This window comes from Ovis aries, chromosome 1 (assembly GCF_016772045.2).
Source record: "Ovis aries strain OAR_USU_Benz2616 breed Rambouillet chromosome 1, ARS-UI_Ramb_v3.0, whole genome shotgun sequence".
NCBI lineage: Eukaryota > Metazoa > Chordata > Mammalia > Artiodactyla > Bovidae > Ovis > Ovis aries.
In genome coordinates, this window is record NC_056054.1 from 182543639 (window position 1) to 182564439 (window position 20801).

At 39.8% G+C, this 20801-nt stretch overlaps 1 long non-coding RNA gene across 1 annotated transcript in view; it reads left to right on the forward strand.

Moving 5' to 3' along the window:
- The window catches only part of LOC114118758 (uncharacterized), a 112923-nt gene extending 93143 nt beyond the window's left edge, over positions 1-19780 (forward strand). Inside the window, exon 3 of the long non-coding RNA XR_003591935.3 lies at positions 19592-19780. This is a non-coding gene — a long non-coding RNA (uncharacterized LOC114118758). The remainder of the gene's footprint in view (positions 1-19591) is intronic.
- Positions 19781-20801: the final 1021 nt, after the last annotated feature.

The window sequence follows — 20801 nt, forward strand, 5'->3', positions numbered from 1 at the left end:
TTCCAACAACACGAGAGAAGACTCCACACATGGACATCACCAGATGGCCAACACCAAAATCAGATTGATTATATTTGCAGGCAAAGATGGAGAAGCTCTATACAGTCAGCACAAACAAGACCGGGAGCTGACTGGCTCAGATCATGAAGTCCTTATTGACAAATTCAGACTAAAATTGAAGAAACTAGGGAAAATCACTAGACCATTCAGGTATGACCTAAATCAAATCCCTTACAATTATACAGTGGATGTGACAAATAGATTCAAGGGATTAGATCTGATAGACAGAATGCCTGATGAACTATGGACAGAGGTTCATGACATTGTACAGGAGGCAGCAATCAAGACCATCCCCAATAAAAAGAAATGCAAAAAAGCAAAATGGTTGTCTGAGGAGGCCAAATTGCCAACATCCACTGGACCATCAAAAAAGCAAGAGTTCCAGAAAAACATCTACTTCTACTTTAATGACTTTGTGACCAAAGCCTTTGACTGTGTGGATCACAATAAACTGTGGAAAATTCTTCAAGAGATGGGACTACCAGGTCACCTGATTTGCCTCCTGGGAAATCTGTGTCCAGGTCAAGAAGCAACAGTTAGAACTGGACATCAAATAACAGACTGGTTCCAAATCTGGAAAGAAGTATGATAAAAATGTATCTTGTCACCCTGAAAATTTAACTTATATACAGAGTACATATGAGAAATGCTGGGCTGGATGAAGCACACACTGGGATAAAGATTGCTGGGAGAAATATCAATAACCTCAGATATGCAGATGACACCAACCTTATGGTAAAAAGCAAAGAGGAGCTAAAGAGCCTCTTGATGAAAGTAAAAGAGGAGAGTGAAAACCTTGGCTTAAAACTCAACATTCAGAAAACTAAGGTCATGGCATCTGGTCCCATTACTTCATGGCAAATAGATGGGGAACAGCAAGAGGTTTTATTTTGGGGGGCTCCAAAATCACTGCAGATGGTGACTGCAGCCATGAAATTAAAAGAAACTTACTCCTTGGAAGAAAAGTTATGACCAACCTAGACAGCATATTAAAAAGCAGAGACATCATTTTGCCAACAAAGATCCGTCTAGTCAAGGCTATGGTTTTTCCAGTAGTCATGTATGGATGTGAGAGTTGGACTATAAAGAAAGCTGAGTGCTGAAGAATTGATGCTTTTGAACTGTGGTGTTGGAGAAGATTCTTGAAAGTCCCTTGGACTGCAAGGAGATCCAACCAGTCCATCCTAAAGGAAATCATTGGAAGCTGAAGCTGATGCTGAAGCTGAAACTCCAATACTTTGGCCACCTGATGCAAAGAGCTGACTCATTTGAAAAGACCCTGATGCTGGGAAAAATTGAAGGTGGGAAGAGAAGGGGATGACAGAAGCTGAGATGGTTGGATGGCATCCGGCATCCCTGACTCAATGGACATGAATTTGAGTAAACTCTGGGAGTTGGTATTGGACAGGGAGGCCTGACGTGCTGCAGTCCATGGGGTTGCAAAGAGTCAGACAGGACTGAGTGACTGAACTGAACTGAATGTCCAAATGAGACTTAATTGTCAGTTGGATAAATAAACCTAGAATTCAGAAAAGAGTTTACAACTGAAAATCAGTATTTCAAAATCATTGACTTTATAGCTGTGAACTAGATGAGATCACCCAGGAAGTGAGAATAAATAAATAAGAGAAAAAGTCTGAGCCCTATACTCTCTAGTAGTTAAGTAGTAAGTTTAAAAAAAATGGGGAACATTCAGGAAGGAACTTGAGAAATATCACTCAATGAGGTAAGTAGGAAACCAACACAGAGTTGTTCCCCATAGACCAAGAAAACTATTCAAAAGAGAGGCAATAATGGAGCATGTCAAGTGCTCTTGGTAGGTCAAAGTGGTGACAGAGGGTTTTCTCTTGGACTTGACAATGTGGAGATAACTAGGGGAGATATTATGTTGTTTGAGAACTATATGGATAAAGCTGTTAAAGGCAAGGAAACATATACACAGCATTCAAGACAGTGGTAACCTTTTCCCTAGGGAAAACAATGATATGGGACATAAAGGAACACAGAGGCACATAAAACAGAATTGGTAATGTTATAATTCTTAAATTGGGTTATTCTGCTTTATAATATAAAATGTGTTATATATGTTTCAGGGAAGAGCCAATTATCACTCCATGTTGGAACTTTCTTTGATTTGCTTTTAATTACAAGTATTATTATAATCATATATAATGGCCTGTCACAGAGAACCATGCCCCTTTGCCTGACCATTTAACTAAAGTGTCTTTGATCAGTTCATAGGGAGATAATCTGACCCTTCCCACCTGTGAATGGCTGCAGGAAAGAAGAGATTAACACATCTCTTCCATAGGGTGCCCATTCCCAGAGATGTCTTTCAAAACTGATGGCTCTTTTTACTTTACTTCCTCACTGCCTCTCCCTCTCTATTCTGCCTTTTTACTTTATTTCCTCAGCTCCTCCTACCTCTGCTCTATAAAAACGTGACCCCATAAGATGGTTATTTTGAGATATTAGTCTGCCATCTTCTTGGCCTACAGCTTTTGGAATAAAGTTATATTCCTTGCCTCAATACCTCATCTCTGATTCATGGCCTGTTGTACTGTGAGCAGAGTGAGCTTGGACTCGGGAGCATGTGTAATCTTCTGAATGAACCAAAGATAACATTATTAAAACTTAATATGAAGAAAGGTATGCGTAGAATTGGAATCAGTTGCCACAGACTATTCTGAAAAGTTTCTAGGGAAATGGGCTAGTGGTTGAAGGTGTTATAAAATTAAAGTCTTTTTTTGCCTTGGTTTTTAAGAAAGAAAAGAAGTATTAAGTTATGCCTCTATGCTGCTGGGAATCTTAAAGTGGGAGGTGTGGTGTGGTGTGTGTGGGGTGGGGGGTGGGGGGCGGGGAGAGGGGAGGAATAGAGGAAGCAAGACAGAAAAAGCTTGTGGAATCTGGGCTTCAGGTACCAGAATTCTGATCCTGTGCTGTCAAGAGTCACACTGCCTGTCTTTCATTATTGCTTTTCTCTGTAAAACTTTATGCTGTAGCAAAAAGCTTTCTCCAAGATGGTAACTCTCAGCTACAGATTCATATCCTCCCCAATTTAGCAAACCTAATAGAACTTAATAGAAGATCTTTTCCGTAATACAAAGATAATTTTCTTCTCTCAACTTTTGTATACCAAGTCCAGAGAGAATTCTGTTTCTACTTGAATAGCAGTAATTGATGACTAAACTTAAGTTGCATGTCTACACCTGTTGCTAGGCAATGGTATCTATTAACAGAATATATTGTGTGCTGGACAGAAAAATATAATAAATTAACCAAATCCATTACAATACTGAATATAATTTTTAAAACAAATAAAACTCCTACTACTTACAAAAATATTTTCTTGTAATAACAGATGTATCTGGGAAAACTGAGAAAGGAATCAGTGTCTGCTCTTGATGGTGCAAGTATCTTTCACCTTCCAAAGTACATAGTCTTCCTTGTTCTATTTTCCTCACTAAAGGGAATAGGAGTTGATGTGGAGCTTTTTGTTTAATTGGAAAATATTTAATACAAGAACATATCACAGATGAAGGTGTGGTTTTTAAAGAACTATAGGGCAAAAGGAGAGATACTTTGGAATGTGACTATCTGAAGAGAATAACATGAAGACTTTGAGAGAATCCAGACTGTTGCATTGGGGCTAAGAAGAGAAGAGAACGGTCATGTATGGGAGTAACTTGGAAACAAAGATTTGTTAAGAAAGGAAAATACACAGAAAGGCATATACACACACAGTTTCGGATGTGCATGGAAATATATACATAAGAAATGAGGAAAGAATTTCATCTAGACTATTATTTTTTATTTAGATTCCTTTGAATGTCATTTGATTTTCCATTGATCACTAGCATAAGAACAGAAAAGAGTTTGCTTCTGAAGCAGTTCAGATCTAAGCATTTTTGGAAGTTCTCTGAGAGACAAACAGTATCCTTTATCTTAGGCCAACACAGCTAAAAACTAAGGTAGATTTATGAGCTTGACACAGGAAATGCAAGTGATTCTCTGGAGTCCACTTCTCAAATGATCTTAGAACCTTATTTGAATTGTTTGCATATTTATAAAAAATCCACTGTAGCTACTTCCTGTCTTTACCATTTGCCAGCTCTGCCACAGTTAGAGACTTCCCCAGAGTAGCTTCTAGCACCTCCTCTTTTCATCTTCCCCACCTTTTCTGACACCCACTCTATCCCTGCTTACCCTGTCTGCCCCATCCTTTCCCCCCAACTGCTTTCTTTCCATTAGTTTGCTCTAACATTATCATGTCAAAACTTTAGAAAGCTGCAACTCCGCAGCAAAGGACATTAACAGTGTGAATGGAAATAGGGCTGCAGTAACTGAAAGGAGAAAAAGGAAGCCCAATTACCCATGGAAATGGCTTAGTAAACTGAAATTATAATTGAGTTTGGGCTGAAAGAATGTGGTATTCCCCGCATATCATAATTTTGAATTGCAAATACAAGTTTTTAGGTTAACTCCAAGATCTATGAATTGGACAAACAATGTTTAGTGGGATAAACAGAAAATTGATACAAATATAAGATAAAACAATCAAGTGCTTTAAGTTCCCAAAGGTTTTGCAGCCTGGTGTACACACACTATAGGTACACTCTGAAAGCGAGCTGATGGACCTGCAACTTGCATTGTAAACAATTATTATGGAATATTCTCTTGGTTTTCTTCCACCCTTCATGAGGTTCTCTCTGTAAATACCTTCATTAAATGCCAAAGGCTTTAAGCTAACATATCTTGTTTCCATCCATTGCAAAATGTTTCTATTTATTTTTTCAATAATGCTGCTTTTGTAATAACACCAGACTAGATGTTGGGGTGGGGGAGGAGAAATGAAACAAGAAAGAGAAAGGTCACAATTTTAAGCCATATGGGATTTTTTTATTGTTATGTTTGAAGTGTGTTTAGCACAGAGACAAATTGTACATTTACTGCAAGTCACCGGGACCTAATGAGCTCCTAATGTGTCCCATACTTCAAGGTTTTTCAGAACAAGCCAGTAACTTAGCAACCACAGCTAAACCTTGACAGGAATAATCATTATTTGTGTTGCAGCTTCAGGCTTCCCCACGATAGTTTTCTTTCAATTTTTTTTTCTTTCCTATCTATCTATCTATCTATCTATCTATCTATCTATATATGGACCCCAGAACCAGGCAGAAAAGTGAAGGCTGGGAAGGGAGAATTTCCCCCCTGCTGCTTCAGGTCACAAATGGCACAACCAGAACATGAGTTAATAATATTTCCCAGAGGGGTCACCATTGCGATTGGGAACACCCATTTCGTGGACTCCTGGGTCCCCATCGATTGGCACCTAGTGAGCAGAGTGGAGGAGTGTGGACCAGAGGGACTCTCAAAAACTTCTCCAGAAGATGGCGGAGGAATAGGACAGGGAGACCACTTTCTCCCCCACAAATTCATCAAAAGAACATTTGAACGCTGAGTAAATTCCACAAAACAACTTCTGAATGCTGGCAGAGGACATCAGGCACCCAGAAAAGCAGCCCATTGTCTTCGAAAGGAGGTAGGAAAAAATATAAAAGATGAAAAGAGAGACAAAAGAAGTAGGGATGGAGCTCCATCCCGGGAAGGGAGTCTTAAAAAAGAGAGAAGTTTCCAAACATCAGGAAACACTCTCACTGCTGAATCTGTGGTGAGCCTTGGAACCACAGAGGGCAACACAACCAGGAGGAAAAATAAATAATTAAAACCCATAGATTACGTACCCAATGGTAACTCCCCCAGCGGAGAAGCAGCACAGAGGCCTGCATGCGCCACTAGCAAGCAGGGCTGGGCAGGGAGGCACAGGCTGCATTGCTTGGAGTAAGGACTAGGCCTGAATGCCCTGAGGGCAATCTGAGGGTACTAACGGGAGAGCAAACCAGACTGTGGGATAGCTACCACGTGAAAAGCCCTAACCTGAAACACCATCAGGCCTGGTCATAGAACAAAGGACTGAGCAGAGCTAGACAGCTGCAGGCCGGCCCATCCCCCTCCGGTGACAGGCAGGCGAGGGCAGCCAGAGCCAGAAGGGGGCAATTGTGGCCCCAGAGAGGCATTATCTACCAAACTGCAAGCAGGCTTTGTTCCTAACCAAGACTTCTTGGGATTCTGGATGGTCAACATCTGCCTGAGAAGGTGCGCCGGTTATACACCCAGAAAACTGAGCAGCAGGGACGGGGGAGGTGATAAATCGCAGTGACTGCACTCACCAAACACCTGGTCACCTGAGCTGCTCAGACCTGGGAAGGGCACAAAACACAGGCCCAACCGAGTCTGCGCCTTTGAGGACTACCCGAGTGCTTGAACCTGAGCAGCTTAGACCTGGGAAGTACATAAAACCCAGGGCCAGCCTCAGACGGTTCCCAGCGGAGCAACCTAGAGCCTGAGCAGTGTGGGCAGGGAGGACACACGTGCCATGAGCAGGGGCAGGCCCAGTGTCTGAGACACTGAGAGCACATGCCACTGTTATTTGTTTGCAGTGTCCCTCCCTTCCCGCAGTACAACTGAACAAGTGAGCCTAAAAAAGTGTCCACACCACCCTCTTGCATCAGGGTATAAATTAGACACTGAAGAGACCAGCAAACAGAAGAAGCTACAACAGAGGGAACCTCCTTGGAAGTGACAGGTGCAATAGATTAAAACCGTGTAGTTAGTATCAACTAAATCAGAAGGGGCCTATGCTGCTGCTGCTGCCGCTAAGTCGCTTCAGTCGTGTCTGACTCTGTGCAACCCCATAGATGGCAGCCTGCCAGGCTCCACCATCCCTGGGGTTCTCCAGGCAAGAACCCTGGAGTGGGTTGCCATTTCCTTCTCCAATGCATGAAAGTGAAAAGTGAAAGTGAAGTCGCTCAGTCGTGTCTGACTCCTAGCAACCCCATGGACTGAAGCCTACTAGGCTCCTCCATCCATGGGAGTTTCCAGGCAAGAGTACCAGAGTGGGTTGCCATTGCCTTCTCCGAGAAGGGCACTATAAATCTTGAGAAATATAAGCCAGATCAAGGAACTATCCAAAAATGCCCACAACTGCCCACAACACCACCAGAAAAAGTCCTAGATATATTTTTACTATTTTTACTATCATTCTTTAATTTTTTTATATTTTAAAGTCCTCTATTACTCTAATTTTCATTTTTATAATGTACTATTACTTTGCAAAAAAAAGAGAGAGATCCTATTTTTTAAAGCAAACTTCATATATATATATTATAATTTTGTGACTTTTTTTTCTTTAATATTGAATTTTTGAAAATCCAACCTCTACTCTAGATTTTTAATCTTTGCGTTTTGGTATTTGTTATCAATTTTTGTACCTTTAAGAACCCAATCTTCAGTATCCATTTTTACTTGGGAGCGAGATTACTGGCTTGACCACTCTCTCCCTCTTTGGACTCTCCTTTTTCTCCACCAGGTTGCCTCTGTCTCCTCCCTCCCCCTTTTCTTCTCTACCCAACTCTGTGAATTTCTTTCTGTGTTCCAGATGGTGGAAAACACTTAGGGAACTGATTACTGGCTGGATCTCTCTTGCTCCTTTTGATTCCCCACTTTATCCTCCTGGCCACCTCTATCTCCTTCCTCCCTCTTCTCTTTCCTATGTAACTCCGTGAACATCTCTAAGGGGTCCAGACTGCGGAGCACACATAAGGAAGTGATTACTGGCTAGCTTGCTCTCTCGTCTTTTGATTCCACGTCATCTCATCCTGGTCACCTCTGTCTCCCTCCTCCCTCTTCTCTTCTCCATGTAACTCTGTGAACCTCTCTGGGTGTCCCTCACTGTGGAGAAACTTTTCATCTTTAACCTAGATGTTTTATCAATGGTGCTGTATAGATGGAGAAGTCTTGAGGCTACAGTAAAAATAAAACTGTAAACCAGAAGCAGGAGGCTTAAGTCCAAATCCTGACAACACCAGAGAACTCCTGACTCCAAGAAACATTAATTGACAGGAGCTCATCAAACTCCTCCATACCTACACTGAAACCAAGCACCACCCAAGGGCAAACAAGTTCCATAGCAAGACATACCACACAAATTCTCCAGGAACATAGCCCTGAGCTTCAATATACAGGCTGCCCAAAGTCACTCCAAACCTATTGATATTTCATAACTCACTACTGGACACTTCATTGCACTTCAGAGAGAAGAAATCCAGCTCCATCCACCAGAACACCCTAACCAGGAAACCTTGACAAGCCACCCATACAACCCCACCCACAGCAAGGAAACTCCACAATAAAGAGAACTCCACAAACTGCCAGCATACAGAAAGGTCACCCCAAACAAAGCAATAAAAACAAGATGAAGAGACAGAGGAATACCCAGCAGGTAAAGGAACAGGAGAAATGCCCACCAAACCAAACAAAAGAGGAAGAGATAGGGAATCTACTTGATAAAGAATTCCGAATAATGATAGAGAAAATGATCCAAAATCTTGAAAACAAAATGGAATCACAGATAAATAGCTTGGAGACAAGATTGAGAAGATGCAAGAAAGGTTTAACAAGGACCTAGAAGAAATAAAAAAGAGTCAATATATAATGAAAAATGCAATAAATGAGATTAAAAACACTCTGGAGGGAACAAATAGTAGAATAACAGAGGCAGAAGATAGGATTAGTGAGGTAGAAGATAGAACGGTAGAAATAAATGAATCAGAGAGGGAAAAAGAAAAACAAAAGAAATGAGGACAATCTCAGAGACCTTTGGGACAATGTTAAATGCCCCAATATTCGAATCATAGGATTCCCAGAAGAAGACAAAAAGAAAGACCATGAGAAAATACTTGAGGAGATAATAGTTGAAAACTTTCCTAAAATGGGGAAGGAAATAATCACCCAAGTCCAAGAAACCCGGAGACTCCCAAACAGGATAAACCCAAAGTGAAACACCCCCAAGATACATATTAATCAAGTTAACAAAGATCAAACACAAAGAACAAATATTAAAAGCAGCAAAGGAAAAACAACAAATAACATATAAGAGGATTCCCATAAGGATAAGAGCTGATCTTTCAATAGAAACTCTTCAGGCCAGGAGGAAATGGCAGGACATACTTAAAGTGATGAAAATAACCTATAGCCCAGATTACTGTACCAATAAGGATCTCATTCAAATATGAAGTGAAGAGAAGTCATACAGTCATGTCTGACTCTTCGCGATCCCATGGACTGTAGCCTGACAGGCTCCTCCATCCATGGGATTCTCCAGGCAAGAGTACTGGAGTGGGTTGCCATTTCCTTCTCCAGGGGATCTTCCCAACCCAGGGATCTAACCGGGTCTCCTGCATTGTAGGCAGATGCTTTACCATCTGAGCCACCAGGGAAATCCTTATTCAAATGTGAAGAAATCAAAAGCTTTACAGACAAGCAAAAGCTGACAGAATTCAGCACCACCAAACCAGTTCTCCAAAAAATGCTGAAGGATCTTCTCTAGACAGGAAATACAAAAAGGGTGTATAAACTTGAGCCCCAAACAATGAAATAAATGGCAACAGGATCATACTTCTAAATAATTACCTTAAACGTAAGTGGGTTGAATGCCCCAACCAAAAGACAAAGACTGGCTGAATGGATACAAAAATAAGACCCCTATATATGTTGTCTACAAGAGACTCACCTCAAAACAAGGGACACATACAGACTGAAAAAGAAGGGCTGGAAAAGATATTCCACACAAATAGAGACCAAAAGAAAGCAGGAGTAGCAATACTCATATCAGAGAAAATAGACTTCAGAACAAAGGCTGTGAAAAGAGACAAAGAAGGACACTATATAATGATCAAAGGATCAATCCAAGAAGAAGATATAACAATTATAAATATATATGTACCCAACATAGGAGCACTGTAATATGTAAGACAAATGCTAACAAGTATGAAAGGGGAAATTAACAATAACTCAATAATAGTGGGAGACTTTAATACCCCACTCACACCTATGGACAGATCAACTAAACAGAAAATTAACAAAGAAACACAAACTTTAAATGATACAATAGACCAGTTAAACCTAATTGATATCTATAGGACATTTCACCCCAAAACAATGAATTTCACCTTTTCTCAAGCTCACACGAAAACTTCTCCAGGATAGACCATATCCTGGGCCATAAATCTAGCCTTGGTAAATTAAAAAAAGTTTAAATCATCCCAAGTATCTTTTCTGACCACAATGCAGTAAGATTAGATTTCAATTACAGGAGAAAAACTATTTAAACTTCCAACATATGGAGGCTGAACAAGACGCTGCTGAATAAGCAACAAATCACAGAAGAAATCAAAAAGAAATCAAAATATGCATAGAAACAAGTGAGAATGAAAACACAACAACCCAAAACCTGTGGGACACTGTAAAAGCAGTGCTAAGGGGAAGGTTCATAGCAATACAGGCATACCTCAAGAAACAAGAAAAAAGTCAAATAAATAACCTAACTCTACACCTAAATCAACTGGAAAAGGAAGAAATGCAGAACCCAGGATTAGTAGAAGGAAAGAAATCTTAAAAATTAGGGCAGAAATAAATGCAAAAGAAACAAAAGAGACCATAGCAAAAATCAACAAAGCCAAAAGCTGGTTCTTTGAGAGGATAAATAAAATTGAAACCATTAGCCAGACTCATCAAGAAACAAAGGGAGAAAAATCAAATCAATAAAATTAGAAATGAAAATGGAGAGATCACAACAGACAACACAGAAATACAAAGGATCATCAGAGACTACCATCAGCAATTATATGCCAATAAAATGGACAACTTGGAAGAAATGGACAAATTCTTAGAAAAGTACAACTTTCCAAAACTGAACCAGGAAGAAATAGAAAATCTTAACAGACCCATCACAGCACGGAAATTGAAACTGTAATCAGAAATCTTCCAGCAAACAAAAGCCCAGGTCCAGATGGCTTCACAGCTGAATTCTACCAAAAATTTCGAGAAGAGCTAACACCTTATCCTACTCAAACTCTTCCAGAAAATTGCAGAGGAAGGTAAACTTCCAAACTCATTCTATGAGGCCACCATCACCGTAATACCAAAGTCTGACAAAGATGCCACAAAAAAAGAAAACTACAGGCCAATATCACTGATGAACATAGATGCAAAAATCCTTAACAAAATTCTAGCAATCAGAATCCAACAACACATTAAAAAGATCATACATCATGACCAATTGGGCTTTATCCCAGGGATGCAAGGATTCTTTAATACCCGAAAATCAATCAATGTAATACGCCACATCAACAAATTGAAAAATAAAAGCCATATGATTATCTCAATAGATGCAGAGAAAGCCTTTGACAAAATTCAACATCCATTTATGATAAAAACCCTCCAGAAATCAGGAATAGAAGGAACATACCTCAACATAATAAAAGCTATATATGACAAACCCACAGCAAACATTATCCTTAATGGTGAAAAATTGAAAGCATTTCCCCTAAAGTCAGGAACAAGACAAGGGTGCCCACTTTCACCACTAATATTCAACATAGTTTTGGAAGTTTTAGCCACAGCAATCAGAGCAGAAAAAGAAATAAAAGGAATCCAGATTGGAAAAGAAGAAGTAAAACTCTCACTTTGCAGATGACATGATCCTCTATATGGAAAACCCTAAAGACTCCACCAGAAAATTACTAGAGCTAATCAATGAATATAGTAAAGTTTCAGGATGTAAAATCAACACACAGAAATCCCTTGCATTCCTATACACTAATAATGAGAAAACAGAAAGAGAAATTACGGAAACAATTCCATTCACCATTGCAACGAAAAGAATAAAATACTTAGGAATATAACTACCTAAAGAAACAAAGACCTACGTATAGAAAACTGTAAAACACTGGTGAAAGAAATCAAAGAGGACACTAATAGGTGGAGAAATATACCATGTTCATGGATCAGAAGAATCAATATAGTGAAAATGAGTATACTACCCAAAGCAATTTAAAAATTCAGTGCAATCCCTATCAAGCTACCAACGGTATTTTTCACAGAGCTAGAGCAAATAATTTCAAAATTTGTATGGAAATACAAAAAACCTCGAATAGCCAAAGCAATCTTGAGAAAGAACAATGGAACTGGAGGAATCAACCTGCCTGACTTCAGGCTCTACTACAAAGCCACAGTCATCAAGACAGTACAGTACTGGCACAAAGACAAAGAAATATAGATCAATGGAACAAAATAGAAAGCCCAGAGATAAACCCACGCATCTATGGACACCTTATCTTTGACAAAGGGGGCAAGAATATACAATGGAGAAAAGACAATCTCTTCAACCAGTGGTGCTGGGAAAACTGTTAACCACTTGTAAACTAATGAAACTAGAACACTTTCTAACCCCATACACAAAAATAAATTCAAAATGGATTAAAGATCTAAACATAAGACTAGAAACTATAAAACTCCTAGAGGAGAACATAGGCAAAACACTCTCTGACATAAATCCCAGCAGGATCCTCTATAACCCACCTCCCAGAATATTGGAAATAAAAGAAAAAATAAACAAATGGGACCTAATTAAAATTAAAAGCTTCTGCACAACAAAGGAAACCATAAGTAAGTTAAAAAGACAGCCTTCAGAATGGGAGAAAATAATAGCAAATGAAGCAACTGACACAGAATTAATCTCAAAAGTATACAAGCAACTCCTGAAGCTCAATTCCAGAAAAATAAGCAGCCCAATCAAAAAATGGGCCAAAGAACTAAATAGACATTTCTCCAAAGAGGACATACAGATGGCTAATAAGCACATGAAAAGATGCTCAACATCACTCATTATCAGAGAAATGCAAATCAAAACCACAATGAGGTGCCATTTTACACCAGTCAGAATGGTTGCTATCCAAAAGTCTATAAACAATAAATGCTAGAGAGGGTGTGGAGAAAAGGGAACCCTCTTACACTGTTGGTGGGAATGCAAACTAGTACAGCCACTATGGAGAAGAGTGTAGAGATTCCTTAAAAAACTGGAAATAGAACTGCCTTATGACCCAGCAATCCCACTGCTTGGCATACACACCAAGGAAACCAGAATTGAAAGAGACACATGTACTCCATTGTTCATCATAGCACTGTTAATAATAGCCAGGACATGGAAGCAACCCAGATGTCCATCAGCAGGTGAATGGATAAAGAAAGCTGTGGTACATATACACAATGGAGTATTACTCAGGCATTAAAAAGAATACATTTGAATCAGTTCTAATGAGGTGAATGAAACTGGAGCTTATTATACAGAGTGAAATAAGCCAGAAAAAAACACCATTACAGTACGCTAATGCATATATATGGAATTTAGCAAGATGGTAATGATAACCCTGTATGTGAGACAGCAAAAGAGACACAGATGTATAGAACAGTCTTTTGAACTCTGTGGGAGAGGGAGAGGGTGGGGATGATTTGGGAGAATGGCATTGAAACATGTATAATATCATATGCGAAATGAATCACCAGTCCAGGTTTGATGCATGATACAGGATGCTTGGGGCTGGTGCACTGGGATGACCCAGAGGGATGGTATGGGGAGGGAGGTGGGAGAGGGGTTCAGGATTGGGAACATGTGTACACCCGTGGTGGATTCATGTTGATGTATGGCAAAACCAATACAATATTGTAAAGTAATTAGCCTCCAATTAAAATAGATAAATTTATATTTTAAAAAAGAATTATTTCCCAGAAACACTAAAGAAGGTAATGGGAAAAAGGCTAGATATGGTCATTTCAGGTGAATGAGTGCCAGATATATTTGCTACTCAATATTTATGAATTCAACATTTACAGTTTTGGCAATTTAAAAATCAACATAAAATTCTCTAATGTATATAGAAAACAAATTCAAGGTTACCAAAGGAGAAAGGAGGTGGGGGAGAAATAAATTAGGAGTTTGAAATTAGCAAATACAAACTACTATGTATAAAATACATAAATGACAAGGTCCTACTGTATAGCACAAGGAACTATATTCAATATCCTAACCATAATAGGAAAGAATATGAAAAAGAATGTATGTATATATACATATATACACACATGAAGAGGAATTAAAAAGCCTCTTGATGAAAGTAAAAGAGAGTGAAAAAGTTGGCTTAAAGCTCAACATTCAGAAAACGAAGATCATGGCACCTGGTACCATCACTTCATGGGAAAGAGATGGGGAAACAGTATCAGACTTTATTTTTGGGGGCTCCAAAATCACTGCAGATGATGACTGCAGCCATGAAATTAAAAGACGCTTACTCCTTGGAAGAAAAGTTATGACCAACCTAGACAGCATATTGAAAAGCAGAGACATTACTTTGCCGACTAAGGTCCATCTAGTCAAGGCTATGGTTTTTCCACTGGTCATGTATGGATGTGAGAGTTGGACTGTGAAGAAGGCTGAGCACCGAAGAATTGATGCGTTTGAACTGTGGCGTTGGAGAAGACTCTTGAGAGTCCCTTGGACTGCAAGGAGATCCAACCAGTCCATTCTGAAGATCAACCCTGGGATTTCTTTGGAAGGAATGATGCTAAAGCTGAAACTCCAGTACTTTGTCCACCTCATGCGAAGAGTTGACTCATTGGAAAAGACTTTGATGCTGGGAGGGATTGGGGGCAGGAGAAGAAGGGGACGACAGAGGATGAGATGGCTGGATGGCATCATTGACTTGATGGACGCGAGTCTGAGTGAACTCCGGGAGATGGTGATGGACAGGGAGGCCTGGCATGCTGCGATTCATGGGATCGCAAAGAGTCGGACACGACTGAGCGATTGAACTGAACTGAACTGACATGTCTATATAAGTGAATCACTTTGCTGTATACCAGAAACTAACACAACATTCTAAATCAACTATACTTTAACAAGAAATAAAAATTCTCAGATGTATAAAATATTTTAACATTACTGAGGTACAAATTTATGACATAGGATCCTCCTGGGTAGTCCACTGGTTAAGAATCCACTTGCCAATGCAGGGGACACGGGTTCAAACCCTGGTCCAGAAACCAAGATCCCAGGTGCCCTAGGACAACTAAACTCATACTTCAACTACTGAGCTCACGTACTCCAGAGCCCGCATGCTGCAACTACTAAACCTAAGTGCCACAACAAGAGAAGCCATCATAAGGAGAAGCCCACACACTGCAACCAGAAAGTAGCCCCTGCTTTCCACAACTACAGAAAGCCTGTGTGCAGCAACAAACAGCCTGTGCAATGCAGCCAAGACCCAGTACAGCCCCAAATGACAAATAAATAACAAGTAAAATTATTTTAAAATATCTGTGACATAAACTCCTTAAAGGTAGCAAGTTGCTTGATCAGTGAGTGAATCTAGCTGATCACCCAGCATCTTGACTGCAGTCCATGTTAGTTGTTCTCTATTGAAGTACTAAAAAATAAACTGTTTCATTAGGAATCTCTACCCCTTGCCATTCCCTTTAAAATGACAGTAACAACAACAAAAACTTCTCATGAAGACGATGAAAGGAAAGGGGAGCATATCTAAGCTAGCATTAGTGTCCAACCAGAAAATAAAAAAAATTATAGGATAAACCCTAATATGCATGGAGATCCATACAGATCTGTAGGTGTTGCCCATAAATTTCAAAGGTCTATCAGAGTTATCATGGCTTCTGCAGTACTGGAGAAGTCATATCACTAGTGTGCTTAGTCACTCAGTCATGTCCAACTCTTTGCGACCCTTTGGACTGTAGCCTGCCAGTCTCTTTTGTCCGTGGGAATTTTTAGGCAAGAATACTGGAATGGATTGCTATTTCCCTTCTCCAGCAGATCTTCCAAACCCAGAAATCGAACCCATGTCTCCTGTGCTCCTGCACTGCAGGTGAATCCTTTACCCACTCACAGTTAGGACATTTTAATAGACTTTTATTATTATTGGGGAGATTGCAGCAATGGTGAAAAGGCTTACTTAAGCAGACCTATTTCTGATTTCACAGGCTGATCCACATAAAAGGTACCAGTTGATGGAAAACCCAAAACAGAAGAGAAAATATGTTATTTTAACACAGTTCTTTTTTTAATTAGATTTTTTTCAGATTGAGAAAATAAAAGGGACATTGCTTAGTTTACACTGTTTTAAAAAGATAAATAATACAACACTATGGATATTCAGAATGTCTGAGCTCAAGACCTCACCCTGTGATTAACTAACTAGTCAAGTGACTATGGGTTATAGTTAACCACTCTGGATCTAGAACTGTTTTTAAATTGTTGTAGACCAGGGTAGTCCCTTATGCTGAATAAATGATCTTTTGGAAAAAGCACAGTGATAGGACAGGATATTGCCTAACACTGTGAATAGTTCTGAATGAATGTCTGCAAAGATGAATGCTAGTTCCTGCTATCCTTTTTCCTGAAAAGAAAATAATTATAATTGTTTTCAGCATAAGCAGGTGCTTGTGGGACCTTATTAATGCATTCTTAGGTCTCCATTAACAATTTAAAGGATAGATACCTTGTAAGTCTGATTAATAAAAATTGCTCCTGCAGGTTCTCATGAAAAATAAGCTTTGGTGAATGATACTGTCTGAGTTTCTTATGCATACATATTGGAAGTAATCAGTTTACTGTCATGTAATTATTTATATGAGCAAAGGTTAATAGATAGCTGATAAACGAGAGAGACCTTTGTCTCTTTCTGGACATAACATAAATAGTTCTACGTGGTGGAAATAACAAATGGAAGGTGAACACAGATAGTCCATTAGGAGGTAGAGGACTGTTAAGAGAATGAGGAGGAGTCAGGAAGAAGCTTAGGACTAGCTGAAAGGGGACTGGAACCCTCGAATGAAAGAATACAAAGTTGGATGCCATGAGAACATGTAAACTTTCAAGATGCCTGGCAAAAGGGACTTGGAAGTTAGATATTGGTATATAGCCTAAGGAATTATGATCAGAACTGTCTTATAATCTTAACAAAGCTTCATTGATTTTGTCTGTATCCCATTTAATTGCCTGAGACCACGTTGTTTATACGATTGCTAAGGCGTCCTTTTGCATAACTCCTGGGAGTCTACATCAATGATTGTGGACTGCACAATGCTGTGGGGATGCAGTTCACAGAGACCATTCTGTGACAGGTGACTCCTGGAATGTGCAGTATGGAGACTGATAGACTCACTCTTACGAGCCAAATATTTCTGCCTCTGTACATAAATGGACAGAAGTCAAAATTCACTTAAGAAAGCTATAGAGAATTTGGGGTGTATACATATGATGGTGGGGACAGTGATATTCCTAATTCCATGAACAACAGACAGAGCTACTAACTCTCTGTGAATGACAACTGGGATGAGGCTATGCTGCTACAAATAAATGAAAGCCCCACCTTATGGGTTAGAGACAAATCTGGAGGAAAGGAGAAGACACTGGCAATGTACAGTAGAGTCACGTAATGAACCTAGCTTGACGGTTTCTCAGGATTATCTAAACTGCAAACTGTCATTTGAGGATGGAGCTTATAGTAACATATGGGTGCTCTCTCAGGGGGAAGAGAGGGGGAGAGAGAGAGGGAAAACAAGAGAGGGGGATAAGGGAGAGAGGGAGGGAGGGCAAGAAAGGAGAAGGGATGAGGAGAGGTGATCAACTAGAAGGAGGAGGAGGTGGGGGGGGGCAGTCAATTTTAGATGGGAGCTTATTTTAATATGTAAGTTTTAGTCCACAAAAAACTATTTTCAATTCCATAGCTAAGGTACCTGAATTCTATGATTTGGGGTATTGTAGTCTGGTGGCCTTGGAGAACACAAAGAAAGAATATAAAATAAAGTTTCACCTTTCTTTTCCTTTGCCAAGGCAAGTTTTGTGAAAACAGAAATATAACCTCACCTCTCTTCTGACTTTACTGAGAAATATAAAAAAGAATTCTGAGAAGAAATTACTGTGAATTTTTATGAGGTGAAATAAACATAGGTTTTTTTGAGGGGGGTGAAAGGAATCTTTTTTAGTTACTACCCTGAAGTTATGAGAAACTAAGGACAAGGGGGGATTAATCTCAGATGTGATCAGCCAAGAAAAATGCTCAAATCATGTTCCTTTAAGAAAAAAAAAAAAACAGAATAAAACCTACATGTTCCTTACATGTGATTGGTATATGGATTGACTCCCAGTTTGTATTAATAGTTTTGATAGTCATCAGCTTTATAGTGGACTGTTTAAACAAACCAGGCAGTAATCCAAAATAAACTAAAAATTGTTCTGTTTCTACTGACTGCAAGACAAAATTTAAAGTATATATAGAAAAAAATAACAAAAAGATGAGCAATAATTAATGATAAGAAAGGCTTATGATGAGGGTTTGACCAGGAATTTTCTTTATCTAACAGTATCATAGTGGTACTGTATGACAACATATTGCTGTGCTTTGGGAAACTTGCAATTTTCCTTCACCATAATCACCTCGGCTGAATCAGTTCAGTTCAGTTCAGTTTGACAAGTATTTACTGAGCATTTTAAGCTGAAATGGAAAGAAACTGGACTTGGTTTCAGATTACCTGGATTTGATTCTGGCTCTGCTAGTTACCTGCTATTTGACTTTTACTAAATAAACTTACCTTTTTGTATCACGGTTTTTCAATGTGTAAAATGAAAGTTGACACAAGTAGGAAGGCCCTTTTGGGTATCGAGATGTGAGTACGAACATAACACTTTCCTGGGATTTAAGAGGAATGTAAAAAAGTTACATGATCTGAGACTCTCTGCCACTTAGATGACAACGTGAACAGCCAGCCCAGGTTGTTTGCTTATTTGCTCTCACATCTATTAATATGAATATTACTTGCTCCGTTTCTGTCTTGTTCCACATTTCCTGAGCCTTTTGCTTCGTCCTGAAGTTTGACTAATGACAGACACTGCTATAAGACTGGAGAATGTGAAGAGAAAAAAGCCAGAATGATTTATTTTTTCTTTTTCTCTGCCTGGATAGTGTCTAGAGCAGTAGCTCTGGCTCTTGTTAGATCAGTGATCCCACATCTTTTTAGCATCAGGGACCAGTTTCTTGGAAGAGAATTTTTCCATGGACTGGGGTTGGGGGATAGTTTCAGGATGATTTAAGATCATTACATTTACTATGCACTTTATTTCTAATTTGGATTTCCCAGGTGACTATTGGTAAAGAACCTTCCTACCAATGCAGGAGCTGTAAGAGATGCAGGTTTGATCCCTGGGTCAGGAAGATCCCCTGAAAGGGGGCAAGGCAACCCACTCCAGTATTCTTGCCTGGAGAATCCCATGGATAGAGGAACCTGGTGGGCAACAGTCTGTAGTGTTACATAAAGTTGGTTATGATTGAGTGAGGCCTTCCTTGGTGGCTCAGATGATAAGGAATCTGCCTGTGATGCAGGAGACCAGGGTTTGACTCCTGGGTTGGGAAAATCACCTGGAGAGGGGGATGCTGCCCACTCTAATATTCTTGCCTGGTGAATTTCATTGACAGAGGAGCATGATGGGCCACAGTCCATGAGGCTGCAAAAAGTCAGACATGACTGAGTGACTAACATACTTTTTATTTCTAATTTTATGCAGCTGCTGATCTGACAGAAGATGCAGGTCTGCAGCCGGGTATTGGACCACCTTCCCTGCACAGTATCATCTGACAGAACAGGCAAGAAATGTCTGCCAGGATGCTTCTGGGCTCTGGTGATACTATTTACTCCCTTAGATTCTCCAGCTCAAGGGTAATAAATAGAACCTATGCCTTGCTTGTGGTACTCACTGGGCTGCTTCCGTGTCTTCTTTCTGGCCTTTACATTTTTTTTAAACTCCCAGTACAATCAATTCCCTTCCAGATCCATTTTCTGACTGGATCCTTAATATTATATAATGAAAAGGCTATTGATGTGGGTACACACACACACACACACACACACACACACACACACATACACACACAATGGAATACTACTCTGTAAAACAAAATAACGGCATTTGCAGAAACACGGATGGACTCAGGGATTATCATACTAAGTGAACTAAATTAGACAGAGAAGGACAAATACCATATGTTACCACTTATATGTGGAATCTAAAATAAGTTACAAATGAACTTATTTATAAGAGAGAAACAGAATCACAGACATAGAAAACAAATGTATAGTAACCAAAGGAGAAAGGGGGAGGGATAAATTAGGAGTTTGGGAATAACATACATACACTACTACACATAAAAAACAAGGTCCTCAGTTCAATTCAGTTCAGTCACTCAGTCATGTCCAGCTTTTTGTGACTCCATGAATCGCAGCACGCCAGGCCTCCCTGTCCATCACCAACTCCCGGAGTTCACTCAGACTCACGTCCATCGAGTCTGTGATGCCATCTCATCCTCTGTCGTCCCCTTCTCCTCCTGCCCCCAATCCCCAAGAATCAGAGTTCTTTCCAATGAGTCAACTCTTTGCATGAGGTGGCCAAAGTATTGGAGTTTCAGCTTTAGCATCATTCCTTCCAATGAACACCCAGAACTGATCTCCTTCAGAATGGACTGGTTGGATCTCCTTGCAGTCCAAGGGACTCTCAAGAGTCTTCTCCAACACCACAGTTCAAAAGCATCAATTCTTTGTCACTCAGCCTTCTTCACAGTCCAACCCTCATATCCATACCTGACCACTGGAAAAACCATAGCCTTGACTAGATGGACCTTTGTTGGCAAAGTAGTGTCTCTGCTTTTCAATATGCTATCTAGGTTAGTCGTAACTTACTTCCAAGGAAGAAGTAAACAAGGTCCTGCTGCTGCTGCTGC